We start from the raw sequence: 17898 nt of genomic DNA on the forward strand, positions 1-17898 counted from the left end.
CTTATTAACATTTACTATCATTTATTATTATTTATTCAAGATCGTCGATTTTTGTGGCAAGAAAGCCAATTCCCTTACATCCATAACAAAAAATCGGTCACAAATTCAAATTCAAACACGATAATCTGTCACACCTACAAAAAAAAAAAAAAAAAAAAAAAAAAAAAAAAAAAAAAAAATTGGGCCATATGCACTAACCTATGTCCACCTCATCCTACGAAGTTTCAATTTTTCGCTGTCACTTGTTGTTTCACTCCTAAGCTATGAAAATCGCGTCAAATAATAATAAAGTGCACTTTTACTAACGTTAGTCACCTCCTGTGAATTCGTGGGAAAACGCCGTGGGGAAAGGACAGTACCGTCATCACTTGTTCTCCAACAGAGCTAATACACATCCTAGAGATCGCAGTCCAACCGCCACGAGGTCCCCAGTCCAACTGAATTAGTTCATATGGTCGCCGCCGACCCGCGTCAGACCGCGCGCCACCGGTAAGCGAGCGGTCGCCTCACGTGACGGCCGTCGGATGCGTCAGCGCCCGCTGCCGGTCCAGCGGTCGCTCACGTCACAGCCTACTGGCGCCGACTCGCTTCGCAGGCCCGCGTTGGTCCAGCGATGTAAACATATTTTCGTGGACAGTGGAGTCCGCCACCACCTACCAGTTGGCGCCAAAGCTGTTCGCTGGACAGGTTGGAACCTGCCGACTTCGTAACGATAGGTCGGTTGATCCAGCACCTGGTTGACAAAGAACGCCCTTCCGCACATTTGGCACCAAAGTTTGCCCGAGAGTGGAATCCGCCATCACGTCACAACAGGTGGTCCAGCACATGTGCTCGCCACGACGTCCCTCGCTAAGTTAATTGATCACCCCACTCTCATTATTCAATCCAAATTCTGCACTCACCTAATCCAAGGTCGTCGCGTAAACACACGCCCGTACACATGAGCCATCGCGCGCGTCTAGCTTAATCCTCCGCAAGTGAATGTAACAAAGTTCGCATGACTATTTAATTAAATTGATCAATTACTTAACCTCTCTGATGCGGAAAAGTGCCACGCCCACCTGGACTTGGAATGAAATAGTTAAAGTCCCTACCGACCACCACGTTCCCTTACCGACCCATGTTCGTTGGCTAACATGTGCTAATGAGAACTGCCGTTCACTAACGTGCACTAATGTGTACTAACCTACACTAACATATATCACATTTTGTTTGAATTCTGATGGTCAGTTCGTGTTTAGCCACGTCACAGCCTGGACCTTTATACTCGCGTCGGACGAATTCCTCTGTAAATATTCTAGCTAAACTATGACCCGAATACTGTTGTTCAATCCACACTGTCTAGGACATGGCCAGAGCACACCCCCAGTACCTAAACCGAGAACATCGCTCACCCACCTGTAGTTAACCGCTGAGAGACAGAGATGTGCTGCAATCACATCCCTCACGCTCTCGTAGCTACTTGCCTCAGCAATTCGATCTAACAAAACCTCCAAGTAGAAAAAATAATAACCAACTCGAACTCTCTCATATTCGTGGTCTAGGGCGCCTTGACACTGTTCGCGCGGCGCCCCTCGTCGGAGGTTCGAGTCCTCCCTCGGGCATAGGCGTGTGTGTTGTCCCTAGCGTAAGTTAGTTTCAGTTAGATTAAGTAGTGTGTAAGCCTAGGGACCGATAACCTAAGCAGTTTGGTCCCATAGGAACTTACAACCACCACCTATTTAAAAGCTCATTGGTTCCCTTCTGGAACGCAGTTCGGCAATGATTCTGCATGCCATGGATTCGACAGGTACTGGGTAGGTTCCCAGAGGTTTGTGATACCAGATGCCTAAGTGCAGATCACGCACTTCCCGTAATGTACGGGCTGTTGATTTGTGATTATGGAGCTGGCGCCCAATAGCGTCCCAGTTGGGTTTCATCGGATCCAGATCAGCCAAATTTGATGGTCAAGACAGAAACTTGAGTTCACTATTATGCTGCTCAAACCACTGCAGCACTGTCCTTGTGACACGGACAGTTATCCTGCTGGAAGATGCCATCGCTGTTGAGGAAGATATCAAGCATCAGGGGTTACAGGTAATCCCTAATAATGTTTACGTAGTCCACAGCTGTCATGGCGCCTTTCATTACTACCGAAGGTCCTGCGGAAGCCCAGGTGAATATCCCCCGAAACATAATACTGTTCCCACCGGCCACCGTCTGTGGCGCGCTGTATGTTTCGAGCAACCGTTCTCCTGGATGACGGCATTGACCTAGTTTAACAGTAACGGGATTCATCTAACCAGGCGACACAGTCTCTATTGATCTGCGGTCCAATCTCGATGATCCCGGGCCCTCTAGGATCATAATTGACGATATCGTTAGGTCAACATCGGAACACCATGTTCTACACTGAGCGCTGAACGGTGTGCTTCAAAACCAAAGCGCTTTTGCCTACGGCAGCACTGTATTCTGTCATCAGATCTGCCACAGATCGTTGCCTATCCTGCTTTAACGACCTGGGAGATCTCTGCTCTCTGTATCCTGTGATGAGGATTGTACGTTCAAACTCTTGTTGCGTAATGGTCGTCTCAGCATTCTTCAGCCACTTTTCATTGATGCTCACGACAGTGGCACGCGAACAGCCGACCATCTCGGCCGCTTCCGAGATGCTCGCTCCCAGGTGCTCGGCCACGTCAATGTGACTTTTGTCAACTTCACTTAAGTAGGCAGATTCCGCATTTGCGCCACTTATCGTCGCTAGATTGATTCCCCGTTCGTCTCGGCATCGCTCGTATACTTCTCTTACCGCACCACGTGCCATTCGCGCCACCAGGCATCATACAACCTCGCTGTGGGCACTGATCATAACGTTTTGACTCGACAGTGTAGGTACTTTGTTATAAACACCGACGAAAATCAGTTCTTGAACACATTGAAATTCTTTGTCAGAGAGGTATAAAGACGCGGAATGAAATAGTAAAGAAGGATTCAGCTCCCTCTACGTGCGGTAAGAATGTACCACGACGCAGTCTTAGCCGCCATTGTGGATTATCGGTCCAGCGCGAGGGCTCGTAAGAGCCAAAAAGGCAAGGATAGCACAGGCTTTTAGGCGAGCACAGAGAAGCGTGCTAGCGTGCCTTGTAAAGTAGGCTGTTAAGGTTTTTATGTTGGTGACGCCACGTAGCGCTCTGTATTAAAATCGCTGACTGCGCTGTGTGCAGTCTGTGGCTGGTTGGACACATTGTTGGAAGTTTTTCACTAGTGTACTGTTGGGCAGTTGGATGTGAACAGCCCGTAGCGTTGGGCAGTTGGAGGTGAGCCGCCAGCAGTGGTGGATGTGGAGAGAGAGATGCCAGATTCTGAGATGTTAATATGAGCGGACAATCTAGACGTGTGTCCGTCAGAAAAAGGAAATTTGTTAAACTGGAAGTCTATATATATATATATAATATATATATATATATATTATATATATATATATATATATAATGACTTTTGAACACCATTAAGGTAAATACATTGTTTGTTCTCTATCAAAATCTTTCATTTGCTAACTATATGCCTATCAGTAGTTAGTGCCTTCAGTAGTTAGAATCTTTTATTTAGCTGGCTGTATTGACGCACGCTGTGTTGCAGTAGTTCGAGTAACGAACATTTTTGTGAGGTAAGTGATTCATGAAGGGCATAGGTTATTGTTCAAAATATGGTTCAGATGGCTCTGAGCACTATGGTACCTAACATCTGTGGTCATCAGTCCCCGAGAACTTAGAACTACTTAAACCTACCTAACTTAAGGACATCACACACATCCATGCCCGAGGCAGGATTCGAACCTGCGACCGTAGCGGTTACGCGGTTCCAGACTGAAGCGCCTAGGTTATTGTTAGTCAGGGCTGTTCTTTAGTAGGGATTATTGAAAGTCAGGTTGCGTTGCGCTAAAATATTGTGGGTCAGTTTAAAAATGTTGAGAATAAGTAAAGAGAAAACAGTCTCCGTACGTTCAGTTTTACTCTGGAGTTTGAAAACAAAGTAACGTAGAAGTTTTACCAGCACAGTCATTGTTTTCATTCAAAGGGGAAGTTTCAGCCTGACAGCTGCATGTAGATCAGTGGTCATTTATTTCTTTTTATCAAGAACCAATACTGACATTGTGCGCCGGCATCTTCGGCAGCATATGTACCGGTCTTGTTTTTCATTCGTAACCTGCATGAATTAGTATCTTACGAGTCCCCAAAAGATCAGTTACAGTAAGGACACGATAAGTTGGCCAACACGCCCTCATTATTGATCATTAAAAGTCAACGCCATTCGCAATACTTCTTGTCGACTCTTCTCTGTTTTGTATTGCTTCAATCCTGAACGACCCCAAAGTTATGACACAGACGAACTGTTGTTATGCTGTATGTGTCATGTTACGGTTAATTGATTAATGACGGCAACTGTATAATATTTAAATGTCCTGTGCAACATGAAAAACGATCGCAAATGTTTTTTAAATGTTTTGAATGTAATTTTTCTTCTACTGATTGCATTACAACAACTTTAATTTAATTTCATTTGTATTACTACAAATATGAACTGCATTTGAAGATGATCGTCTCTTTAATGCGTATCCATGAATCCACGTTACTTCCATATGAAAATTTACAACTTAGAAGCTTCCTGGTATGTTCGCGCACGCCCGTGAGTTTTCTATACTACAAGAGAAATAACAAAACATTGCCTCTCTCATGCCCTCTACCGCTACAGGTTCTACGCTACTTACTCCTCTACCCTGAGGCAAGCTGCTGATTTTACTCATCTCACGGCCGAATGAGTCAACAGCATAAAATCTACACTCTTAAGAAGTTCTTAACGTTATTTGATTTTTTTTGTATTCGGCTGTTAGTTGCTAGAAGCATATTATTACGAAATACGGCTGAGAACCACGGGACGCATGAACACTTGATTCGGGACACAAGTGGTCAGTGGGTCGCAGTTTGATAACCACTGATTTAGAGTCAATTATCACTTTTCACACCATACAGATAGCTTGTCTAAATCATTTCACAATTTGTTTTGATCACTCGATGACGTTAAGAGACGGTTTGTTTCTTACATCGTTATAGGATTATGAACAGCAGAGGGAACGACAGATATAACTTCTGTTTTACACGATGTCTTTCCGTTGACTGCTACGAACTCTGGCCTCTCTGACAGGAAATAATGTATCCAGCGGCACAAATGAATCGATAACCCACAGGCATGCAATTTGATTTGTAATCTGTTCTAGAGACCCTAGAAATATCGGATCACCCAGAGATCCACTAGTTGTGTTGCACAAGAGCGATATTTTCTGAAACAATGCTGTGTCTTGGTAATTCATTATATTTGAACACACTATATGTTCCAAAATCCTATTACGAAAAGACCTCAGTGATATGAGTCTGTAATTCAGCGTATTACTCCTGTTTCTTCTTGAGTATTGATGTGACCAATGTAACCTTCCAGTCTTAAAGGTACAGGTACATATCTTTCATGGGGCGAGCGATTGTATATGATTGCTATGTGTACACCTATAACATGAGCATACTACGAAAAGAACCTAATTCGTACAAAATCGGGACGGAAAGACTTGCATTTATTATGTGATTTAAACTGGTTCGCTACACTGAGAATATCTTCTTCTAAGTTACTCATACTGGCAGCAGTTCTTGATTCAAATTCTGGAATATTTACTTCGTTTTCTTTGGTGAGCGAATTTGGAAAATTACGCTTAGTAACTCCGTTTTAGTGGCACTATCACTGATAACGTTACTAGTGCTATCGTGCAGTGAAGGTATTGATTGTGTCTTGCTGCTGTACTTTACATACGAACTGAATCTCTCTGGATTTTCTGCCAGATTTCGAGACAGAGTTTCATTGTGAAAACTATTAAGAGCACTTCTTATTAAAATCTGTGTTAAATTTAAAGCATCTAAAAAACATCACCAATTTGGACATTTTGCGTTCTTGCGAATTTGGCAACACTGTTTATGTTGCTTTTTCAGTGGTGTTCTGACCTGTTTTGGATACCATGGAGGATCAGTTCCGTGCATCCGTAAGAAGGACTATGTGTGACACCTATAAACCTTCCGTAGTCAGAAAGTAACAAAAAATATTTCAGAGATTGTTTAAGATTGTTTAGCAGGTGTAAAGCAATTAAGCACTCATTAATCAGTTTTGCTGTCGAACTGGAAAACGACAAAAGGAGAAACGAAAATTTTAAATTTCGCATTAAATTTCACCGTGTGGCCTTCATATACACTCCTGGAAATGGAAAAAAAGAACACATTGACACCGGTGTGTCAGACCCACCATACTTGCTCCGGACACTGCGAGAGGGCTGTACAAGCAATGATCACACGCACGACACAACGGACACACCAGGAACCGCGGTGTTGGCCGTCGAATGGCGCTAGCTGCGCAGCATTTATGCACCGCCGCCGTCAGTGTCAGCCAGTTTGCCTTGGCATACGGAGCTCCATCGCAGTCTTTAACACTGGTAGCATGCCGCGACAGCGTGGACGTGAACCGTATGTGCAGTTGACGGACTTTGAGCGAGGGCGTATAGTGGGCATGCGGGAGGCCGGGTGGACGTACCGCCGAATTGCTCAACACGTGGGGCGTGAGGTCTCCACAGTACATCGATGTTGTCGCCAGTGGTCGGCGGAAGGTGCACGTGCCCGTCGGCCTGGGACCGGACCGCAGCGACGCACGGATGCACGCCAAGACCGTAGGATCCTACGCAGTGCCGTAGGGGACCGCACCGCCACTTCCCAGCAAATTAGGGACACTGTTGCTCCTGGGGTATCGGCGAGGACCATTCGCAACCGTCTCCATGAAGCTGGGCTACGGTCCCGCACACCGTTAGGCCGTCTTCCGCTCACGCCCCAACATCGTGCAGCCCGCCTCCAGTGGTGTCGGGACAGGCGTGAATGGAGGGACGAATGGAGACGTGTCGTCTTCAGCGATGAGAGTCGCTTCTGCCTTGGTGCCAATGATGGTCGTATGCGTGTTTGGCGCCGTGCAGCTGAGCGCCACAATCAGGACTGCATACGACCGAGGCACACAGGGCCAACACCCAGCATCATGGTGTGGGGAGCGATCTCCTACACTGGCCGTACACCACTGGTGATCGTCGAGGGGACACTGAATAGTGCACGGTACATCCAAACCGTCATCGAACCCATCGTTCTACCATTCCTAGACCGGCATGGGAACTTGCTGTTCCAACAGGACAATGCACGTCCGCATGTATCCCGTGCCACCCAACGTGCTCTAGAGGGTGTAAGTCAACTACCCTGGCCAGCAAGATCTCTGGATCTGTCCCCCATTGAGCATGTTTGGGACTGGATGAAATGTCGTCTCACGCGGTCTGCACGTCCAGCACGAACGCTGGTCCAACTGAGGCGCCAGGTGGAAATGACATGGCAAGCCGTTCCACAGGACTACATCCAGCATCTCTACGATCGTCTCCATGGGAGAATAGCAGCCTGCATTGCTGCGAAAGGTGGATATACACTGTACTAGTGCCGACATTGTGCATGCTCTGTTGCCTGTGTCTATGTGGCTGTGGTTCTGTCAGTGTGATCATGTGATGTATCTGACCCCATGAATGTGTCAATAAAGTTTCCCCTTCCTGGGACAATGAATTCACGGTGTTTTTATTTCAATTTCCAGGTGTGTAGCCTGTCGACTACTGGAAATGAACCATGTGTCAGATTCTGACTTAACTAGGCCTTACACCGAGCCTTAGTTTACATTTGTGACGATTCTATCTCTCATCACACAAGTTCGAGTAACAGGTAACGAGGACAAGGTGCCTTGAACACCTGTAATTAGAGGATAACGATGAGTAACACAGCGTCACCAAAATAAAACTCGTCGAGAAATAGGGGGCTGTTCTGAAAATAAAGTCTGCTCGGTCATAAAATGGAAATTACATTGAAAATGAAACATTTTTCGTTTGAAATAGTTAGCTACACCTTCCAGCTACTTCTCAACACAGTCGCCGCTCCGACTGAGAAATTTGTTGTAGCGTTGTGTGAACTTTACAATAGCCTCGTCCTAGAAGGCATCTGCTGTGCTTTCCACCAATTCTCTACGCTGGTCGGCATCTCGTTGTCCGTGCCAATAGTTGCCTTCGTAGCCAATGGTTCATGTAAGCAGAGATGATAATCAGAGACGGCCAACGATCGGCAATCAAACACATCCCATCGAAAACGCTGCAGGAGCGTCCTCACTGCCCCGCAGTATAAGGCCGAGAACTGTTACGTAGGAGGAAATGTTCGGCAGTTACGTTGGACGGGATAAAATCAGGTGAACTCTCTCAGCAGGCACCCATACTTGATGGGAGACACTATTAATTAGGAATCTTTACGGGCTCAGAACAGAAAAGAGCATCGTGAGGCAATCGATGGGCATAACAGAGACACTACCTAACACATCCGTGCAAAGCTTCATCGGATTTTCACTATGGTTTCCATTTCGCAATCGATCGGAACTTACTTTCCGAATAACCCTCGTATTTTATACACCTTAAGTCATCTACTCTGCGAGCATCGTAAGATACCCGAAATACCAGGTGATCAAAAAGTCAGTATACATTTGAAAATTTTATAAACCACGGAATAATGTAGATAGCGAGGTCAAAATTGACACACATGCTTGGAATGACATGAGGTTTTATTGGGTATGCACGGGGAAGTCAGCGCTCGTGCAGTCGCAGGTCGCACCGGCATTCCATACACTACTGTTTGGTTGGCACTTAGGCGTACCCTCCGATGCTATCCGTACAAAATTCATCAGCATCATGAACTGCTACCTGGCGATTTAGTGAAGCGGATGGCATTTGCGGTGTGGCCGTTGGCGATTTGTTGAGTGTCATGTTGTGGAATGACGAAGCTCATTTCACGCTCCGAGGGTCTGTCAACGCCCACAACTGCAGAATTTGGGCTACCGGAAATCCTAGAACTGTCGTGGACACTCCATTGCACGACGAGAAAGTCACGGTATGGGTTGTATTTACCACATCTACTGTTATCGGGCCTTTTTTTTTTCGAGGAAATGCGTGATTCTGGTTTAGTAACTGCTACCGTGACGGGTGAGAGGTACGCCGATATGTTACAGAATCGCATCATCCCCAGCCTGGCTGATAAACACCTACTGGAACGTACGATGTTTATGTAGGATGGCGCTCCACCCCATATTGCTAGACACGTGAAAGATCTCTTGCGTGCGTCGTTTGGTGATGATCGTGTGCTCAGCCGCCACTTTCGTCATGCTTGGCCTCCCAGGTCCCCAGACCTCAGTCCGTGCGTTTATTGGCTTTGGGGTTACCTGAAGTCGCAAGTGTATCGTGACCGACCGACATCTCTAGGGATGCTGAAAGACAACATCCGACGCCAATGCCTCACCATAACACCGGACGTGCTTTACAGTGCTGTTCACAACATTATCGACTACAGCTATTGTTGGGGAATGATGGTGGACATAGTGAAGATTTCCTGTAAAGAACATCATCTTTGCTTTGCCTTACTGTGTTATGCTAATTATTGCTATTCTGATCAGATGAAGCGCCATCTGTCGGACATTTTTTGAAGTTTTGTATTTTTTTGGATCTAATAAAACCCCATGTCATTCCAAGCATGTGTGTCAATTTGTACCTCTCTATCTACATTATTCCGTTATTTATTCAGTTTTCAAATTTATACTGACTTTTTGATCATCCGGTATTTTCTGATCCCGTTTTACTTTATCCACCATTTATAAAAGTCCATTAGTATTAGGAATATGTCTTCGGAAAATAGGACATACTTTTAATTCCTAGGATTAATGTTATGAAGCATTGTTAAATGCAAAGAACATATAATCAGTTTCATTAAGAGTAAATCGTATCTTTGAATTTATTCGGAGATTCCTGAAGAAGAATACACTAAAGCCTCAGTAATTCATAGTAACTGAAACCGAGTAGAACTCTAACGTGGAAAACTCGAATTACACGAAGAGTGTCAATTTTAGGAACATTTTATTTAAAAAAATAGATTCGAAACTTAGCGTTCACAGTATTATTACAGCAAACAAAGATATTTCATCAGTGAATGTATTACTTAGTTTGTTTAGAAATGACGTTCTAGAAGAAACTCAAACAATGTACTGTAAACACATACGTATTATATAAGCTACTGTACAGCTGTTACGACTGCAAATATTTTGTTTTCAGAAAAGAGGATCACTTTGACAGTTGCGTTGTCAGCGGATAACTTTTCACCGCAGATTTCATGCTGACGCAGCCCAGATCTTCTCTTACGCTAATCCACCCCACCAGAACTGGCAGAAAAGCTTTAAGCTCCTTCTTCCAATTCCTTCTGAAATAAAAGTGCTTTCCTCTAAATCATCACGCCACTAACTGAGCTTCTTTCTGTACGTTGTTGAATAAGGAAGGAGAGGCACACAGCAGTCAGTTGTTAAATAAAGAGAGGACTTGACTAGTGTTTCCGTAATCTGATGTTTCCATGGTTTTACGATCCGTGATCGATAATAATAAATACGTAACATGATCCGACCACAAATACACATCACACCGTGTCCTAGGAAACACTGGCTGACTTGCGGAGGATGAAACAACAATAGCGGCTAAAGCGTGCATGATTGTAAAAAATGTATGCCCGTGCATCTCGGCCGCTGATCACAGCCACCCACTGCAGCTTTTAGATTTCATCCGTGATATTCGATTTTTTCCTAACATAGTAGCCAACTGTCATCCACCTAGGATTAAATGGAGGCTCGGATTGCCGGGGACCGAATAACTGAGGTTTTACAGTATTGCACTTGCAAATTTTACAGTGCACAAGACTCTTACTTTAGTGCCTCCTATCCTGATCAGGTTAGATTAAATGAGAAGACAGAGGAAATTCAGAGGCCTGCTGATATCTGTAACTTGCTGGCCTACTCATTAAAGGAGTCACATAGATCCTCACTAACATTTAACATGGAAATCTTTGGAAGGGAGGCTCCTCGTAGCTGTATGTACCGACTGATATTCTACGGCATTTTCAACGAAGTCACATATTTTGCCATCGGCTGATTTATGACATGCAGACACGATAAAAGGAGTTAGGCATCCGTTACAGCTTTGTCATGATGCTCTGACATATCGATTCACCTCATCAGGTCCTTTTTTTAACAGCGTAACGACTACAGAAATTTTAATCCTGGCTATGACCTTTACTTATAAGCTTCAATCATTCTTCGCCAACTTACCCTCGAGTAGCGGTGCAGTGAATAATGCACGTAATCCGATTTGTCATACGTTGATTCACTGTTTAAGCAACTTCAGCTGAAGTTCCAAGTTACGTACCTAAAAGAATGCACTGTCGAGGTCACTTGCTATTTGTATTCATTAAAGGGGATATGGATGAGAAAAGGCATAAGCATAAGCAGCCCATTGTCCGGTGTTTTTGTGTATGTAATTATCTGAGCTTGCAACGTATATTTTTCTTCTTAACTTCGCAGTTTAGGCATTACTTTTTTCGCACTTCCCATCGTTTCCTGACACACCTTCCGATGTTCCTAAATGTTTCCCTCAATCTGATTTATAGCGATATACCAACTGGAAAATACAGAACAACTCTTTTTCACAGGTTGACACAATTTCTTGTTATAATACTCAATGCTTGCAAACGTAGGCTCTGAATTATATTCGGGTCTTAGATCCTGGTGACATTGCGGTCGATATGGGTCGTAGTTGGGTACAATTCACATTTCTACTTCTACAGTTAGTGAAGATACCGTTATTGTACTAACAATTTTGGGATATTATCAGCATTTTTACTACCAGCTAGATTCCTGTGCGCATTATTAATGTTATCAGCATTCAGTATGAAACTTCTAAACTCGCGTTAGTAGAACAGATTCTGTTTACGTTCTCGTTCGCCTGACTCAACTGCAGGAAATTGTCCCTCAGGAACACCTACTTTTAAACTTAATGCGAGCGAGAAATTAATAAAATCTCCAACCAGCTTGCTATGGGTTTTCTGTTATTTGATAAAAAGATGCCTGTCTATTATTTTAGTGACCAACCAAAACGATGCCGGTCAACTATTTTATCAACTAACAACTGCTAAACTACTAACTGTATTCTTTGTTTGGTTCACTTTTTTTTATGCCGAAATAATTCGTTACTGTAGACTTTTGATTTCTTTCCTTTTGAAATTTAAAAATATCTGACTGCGTAATGTGCGATTTCAAATATTTTAATTACCGGCTGTACCCAACAACGCTTTAATGTGACTCATTGTCCTTAAATGGAAAAGAAAGAAAAGATAAAGAAACGCGTTTCTAATATCTACGGGATGTGTCAAAATGTAAAAGCAATCAGTCCATTCTGTTACAGAATCTTTTATCCACGTAATCTTTTGATTTTGTTTGCTAGTTTTAGACAATGACACAACAAATGAGAATACGTAGTTCAATTTTTTGTGCTTGAAAGCATTTCATAATTTATTAAAAAAGCGATATAGCAACTACACGTATTATCTGAAATTTGTTTTCCTAGTCTCAGCCTTGACAAGAGAAAGCTACGCCTTCCACCATTTCTTCGCTAACTAAAATAAAATACTAAAACCAATTCATACGCAAGCACCTCACTAACAATGCTACCACTTTACAAATTATAAAATTTAGTTTATACTCAAGGCAGGAGGCGAGAAAAGAAGTCACCCATCTTACCTGACGCCTTCTCCTTTTTCCTTGCATGTATCCCGTATGTTCATGAGCTTGGCTGGTGATATATAGACTTGGCCTGGGAGTGGGTGGACCGATGTCATCCCGTTCCTCAGACAAGAATGGAGTTGTAAGTTTTCGTACCAACAGCGGTATGTGAAAAGGACTCCATTCTTTTCTGTTCTGATTCCTTCAACAACTGTGTTTGCAATGTAGTACTGTTGTGATAAAAGAAAAGTTACTAATTTAGGTCTTTTACCGGCCGTTGTATCCGAGCGGTTATAGGCGCTACAGTCTGGAACCGCGCGACCGCTACGGTCGAAGGTTCGAATCCTGCCTCGGGCATGGATGTGTGTGATGTCCTTAGGTTAGTTAGGTTTAAGTAGTTCTGATGACCTCAGATATTAAGTCCCGTAGTGTTCAGAGCCACTTGAACCATTTTTTAGGTGTTTTGAACAACATGTTTTGTTATTTTTAAACTACGTTCAACCGGAAAGTGTGCAGCAATAACCGAGCCACTGGTTAATTCACACGATTACCAACGTTTGGGCCGCGCGGGATTAGCCGAGCGGTCTCGGGCGCTGCACTCACGGACTGCGCGGCTGATCCCGGCTGAGGTTCGAGTCCTCCCTCGGACATGGGTGAGTGTGTTTGTCCTTAGGATAATTTAGGTTCAGTAGTGTGTAAGCTTAGGGACTGATGACCTTAGCAGTTAAGTCCCATAAGATTTCACACACATTTGAACATTTTTTTGAACCAACGTTTATTTATACCTATAAAACATTAGTCACTGTTTTACGTACATAAGTATTTATAAAGTGGAAAATAATATATAAAATGATGAAACACACGAAACGTAAAATAAAGTTAACTCATGTTGTCAACTTTTCGCACACGTAAAGAGGGAGGTGTAGATTAGTATGACCAGCTGTGTTGTTACTGTAAACAGCGTTCTCAGAATGAACCTCCGACAAGAATAGTCCAGTTTCAACTATGTGTTTACGTAAATGGTTCTAATGTTTTAACTTATCTTTAATGATATGTATTTAATCATTGACTCACATTTAAAGGTTATCAACTATTCAGATAATAAGGCAGGCCTGTCACCTTATTGTAACTGATTCTGTGTATGTCTTTTAGCATTAAAGATGACAACACAGTGACCGAACTCTGGATCTGCAATAACCATTATTTGTGACTGATTTCTGTACAATTTACCACTTTATTTATAAAGTCGTAGAGCATAGTGTTTTTCGTGTACATAGAATTTCCCTTTGCGTCAGATTATTTAAATAAGCCGAGCACCTTTAATGATAGTGTGAACAGAAAACGAATGGGAATGATGTTTCATCTACTGTAACGAATATAAGGAATAAGATAGTGAGTTACAGTGATAAACAAACTAAACGTCATCATCGAATCTCAAAGTTGGCTGTTAGAATAAAGTACTTTTAAAAGCCCGCAGGTTCACGGAGAAGTATAGATACCTTTGAATACATTCTTTTATATCTGTTGCGGTTCTTACCGGGTGAAAAAAGTGTAACATAGTGTTGTCGAACTTGAGACACTACGAAGTAGTCAAGTCAAAAGGTAAACAAAATGTCACAACCATCAAGAAGTTCAAAGAGTTGTAATGATTTGCAGAGACACTGCATCCTGTCTCGTCGTCCGTGGTAAAGTATGATTAAATCTGTGTAAAAATGTGTATTTGCATGTACATCCACACACATTCTGTGCAAGCGTGCGGAGGGTACCTCGTACCACTACTGTTCTTTGCCTTTCCTATTCCGCTCACAAACAGAGCGCGGGGAAAGCGACTATCTATATTGCTGTGTACGAGCCCTAATATCGCTTTAACCCACGTTCGTAACTTAAAGCGAAACGTACGTTGGAGGCAGTAAAATAGTTCTGCAGTCAGCTTCCATTGTGTGTGCCCCATTAGTATTAATAAACAGAAACGGATTTTTTGGCGGCATTTCCAGTGGTTAAGTCACATCTTCCCTCTTCTTCACATCTTCCCTCATCTTATTCGACTTCATCTGGTTACTGAACGAGCGAGGTGGATCAGTGTTTAACACACAGGACTCGCATTCGGGAGGAAGACGGTTCAAACATGCGACCGGCCATCCAAATATAGGTTTTCCGAGATTTCCCTAAATCGCTCCAGGCAAATACCGGGGTGGTTCCTTTGAAAGGATACGGGCGATTTCCTTTCCCGTTCTTGACACCAACCGAGCTTGTGTTCCATCTCTAATGACCTCGATGTCGGCGTTATGTTAAACCCAATCGTCCTTCCTTCCATCCTTGTTATTGACTCTGTTTTAATTGATCCGTTTATTCGCTTCAGGACCATATAAGTGACATAATTTTGTCTAATTAAATATACAAAATTATACCTGAATGAGATTTTCACTCTACAGCAAAGGTCCCGAGTTCGAGTCTCGGTCCGGCACAGAATTTTAATCTGTCAGGAAATTTCAAAATTATACCTGGTATGCACAACAGAATAATAAATGTAGAACCGGCCGGAGTGGCCGAGCGGCTCTAGGCGCTACAGTCTGGAACCGCGCTACCGCTACGGTCGAAGGTTCGAATCATGCCTCGGGCATGGATGTGTGTGATGTCCTTAGTTTAGTTAAGTTTAAGTAATTCTAAGCTCTAGGGGACTGATGACCTGAGAAGTTAAGTTCCATAGTGCTCAGAGCCGTTTGAACCAATAAATGTAGTACTACCATAATGCTCTTCTGGAACTATAACAAGATTGTGAATACGGAGTATCTTTGAGATTGCGGTTCTTACAGACAAATTAAAGCAGCAACTTGTATCTTCAATTGCTACATTCATTGCAATTATAGAAAGTATTCTTGCCTTTTCTATGTTCGTAAGTGAATATCTGTCAGATTCATAGTCGTTATTTACGTATATTTATTGTGCATTGAAAAAAGTACTTAATAATAAGCGTCACCAATGGTAAAAGTGTGGTGGTTATGTGAAGTATGTCCTAATTTGTGCAAAAAATTACAATTCACCAAGAGAAAAATGAACTTCTTCCGTTGCATTTTTGAAAGTAACTGAAGCAACGAGATAAAGCAAGAGGGCTGAGACTAAGTTACATTTTAATTCTTTAATTTGGATCCCTGCAACTTGCTACTCGGTTTAAAATTCGTACACCATGAAGACATCAACTGCCATTATGTTTTTACCTTATTTTTAATTATTACAAATCGTGCCGACAGTGACGTATTTTCGAGAGCTCCTCAATGTTTGGAGCACCTTTTATTCATTGGACATACATAGTAACTTAAAACCCATCAAATACGGCTTCTCCCGCTTTAAGATAAGACCACGAAAGTCGGTAGATGTCCCCGACAATCGAAACTGGGCATGGAAACGTGTAATAGCGACACAGAGAAGTGTTACCGAGATGAATATAGCGTCTCTCCGACCAGCCACTCAAGGACACATGGCACACACCTGTCTGCGTTCCACATCGAATTCCCACTATGCGACCATCCGTGCCAATGCCCACCAATTGCAAGTCGCCAAGAGAAACTTGTCCTGAGGAAAGATGCAGGGGTTTTAATTCTGCTGTCTGCGACGAACCATCACTTTAGATGTCTTCTGCGATATAAACATCAACAAACATATGCCAAACACTTTCGGATAAATTTCACTACTCCAACCGTGATTCCACATGGGGTCTGTAATAAGATATATTTCTGCTGTTCATGTGATTCAGTGAAATGGAACGTTCTTTCCTGATGTGCATTTATCGTGGTATGTATTAATACAGCATATCCCATGGACTGAGGAAAGTTTGACAACAGGACAATTCTTACAAAAGTGAGGGAGAATCTGTTAACGGAGACAGGTGTCTGCCGGGAATGCAAATATCAAGAACTATCTTGTGAGACGATGATTCCTACAAATGTTATCAGGGAACCCACAATAAACTACGTGACTAAATGTCCACCACCCAGGCGAGTAAAATGACGCTGTTTACAGCTTGAGTTCTTCATAACCATTACAATGTTATTCATTTATATACATATTCGACAGATGTGTTGATAACGTTCAATGTCGGGAACGAGTGAGGGCTGTGGTCATGCAGTTCTAAACGTGACTTTCGTGACTACGGTCTAATAATGTTGCAGTTAGTGGCGTCATGACGATGTACTAAAACGTCAGATCGTGGTCTCCAATGGAAGTAGACCTCAAAAACTTTGTACTAGATTAATACTTATCAAGATCATTTCGGGCCCACGACGCCCTTCATGTATTATAGGGACTCTGTCTGAAGCGAACCCTGACTGTGTCCCACTTTCTTCTACAAAGCAAAGTGTGGTATATAAGGTTAATGAGACAAACTAAACACTTCGAACAGGTGATTTATAGATTCTAAGTTTTGTTTCGTTTGAGGGATTGACTTTTAATTCTTGATAACTGTCACTGATACTTGTGAATGTATATTATTTATCTTATCAATCGAAGTTAACGCAACAATTACGAGCTAGTCGACACATTCTTGCCAACACGATCTTTGGTATTAATTTATGTTCAGTATTATTCATTCTTGTGTAATTCGTGGAACAGATGTAAACTTTTGTAACTTTATTGTGTGTGTTATATTATTCTTGATCTTCCTGTAGAGAGGATGGAGCTCATTTTTCACAGGGTTAAGATGTTTTAAATTAGTTCTCCCATGTCATTTTTATTATTCTTGATCTTCCTGTAGAGAGGTTCAAATGGTTCAAATGGCTCCGAGCACTATGCGACTTAACTTCTCAGGTCATCGGTCGCCTAGAACATAGAACTAATTAAACCTAACTAACCTAAGGACATCACACACATCCATGCCCGAGGCAGGATTCGAACCTGCGACCGTAGCGGTCGTTCGGCTCCAGACTGTAGCGCCTAGAACCGCATGCCACTCCGGCCGGCCTTGTAGAGAGGATGGAGTTCATTTTTCACAGGGTTAAGATGTTTTAAATTAGTTCTCCCATGTCATTGTTTATTATTCCAATTTAATTTATTATCAATGTGCTGTTCTATTATTTCGTGTGCAAATAAAACACATGACTAAGTGCCTTAGATTCATTGGAACACTTTTCCTACATTACTTCATATTTATGAATTCCTATTTTGATGTGATGATTTTCACGATATTCTTGA

Source organism: Schistocerca serialis, chromosome 5 (assembly GCF_023864345.2).
Source record: "Schistocerca serialis cubense isolate TAMUIC-IGC-003099 chromosome 5, iqSchSeri2.2, whole genome shotgun sequence".
NCBI lineage: Eukaryota > Metazoa > Arthropoda > Insecta > Orthoptera > Acrididae > Schistocerca > Schistocerca serialis.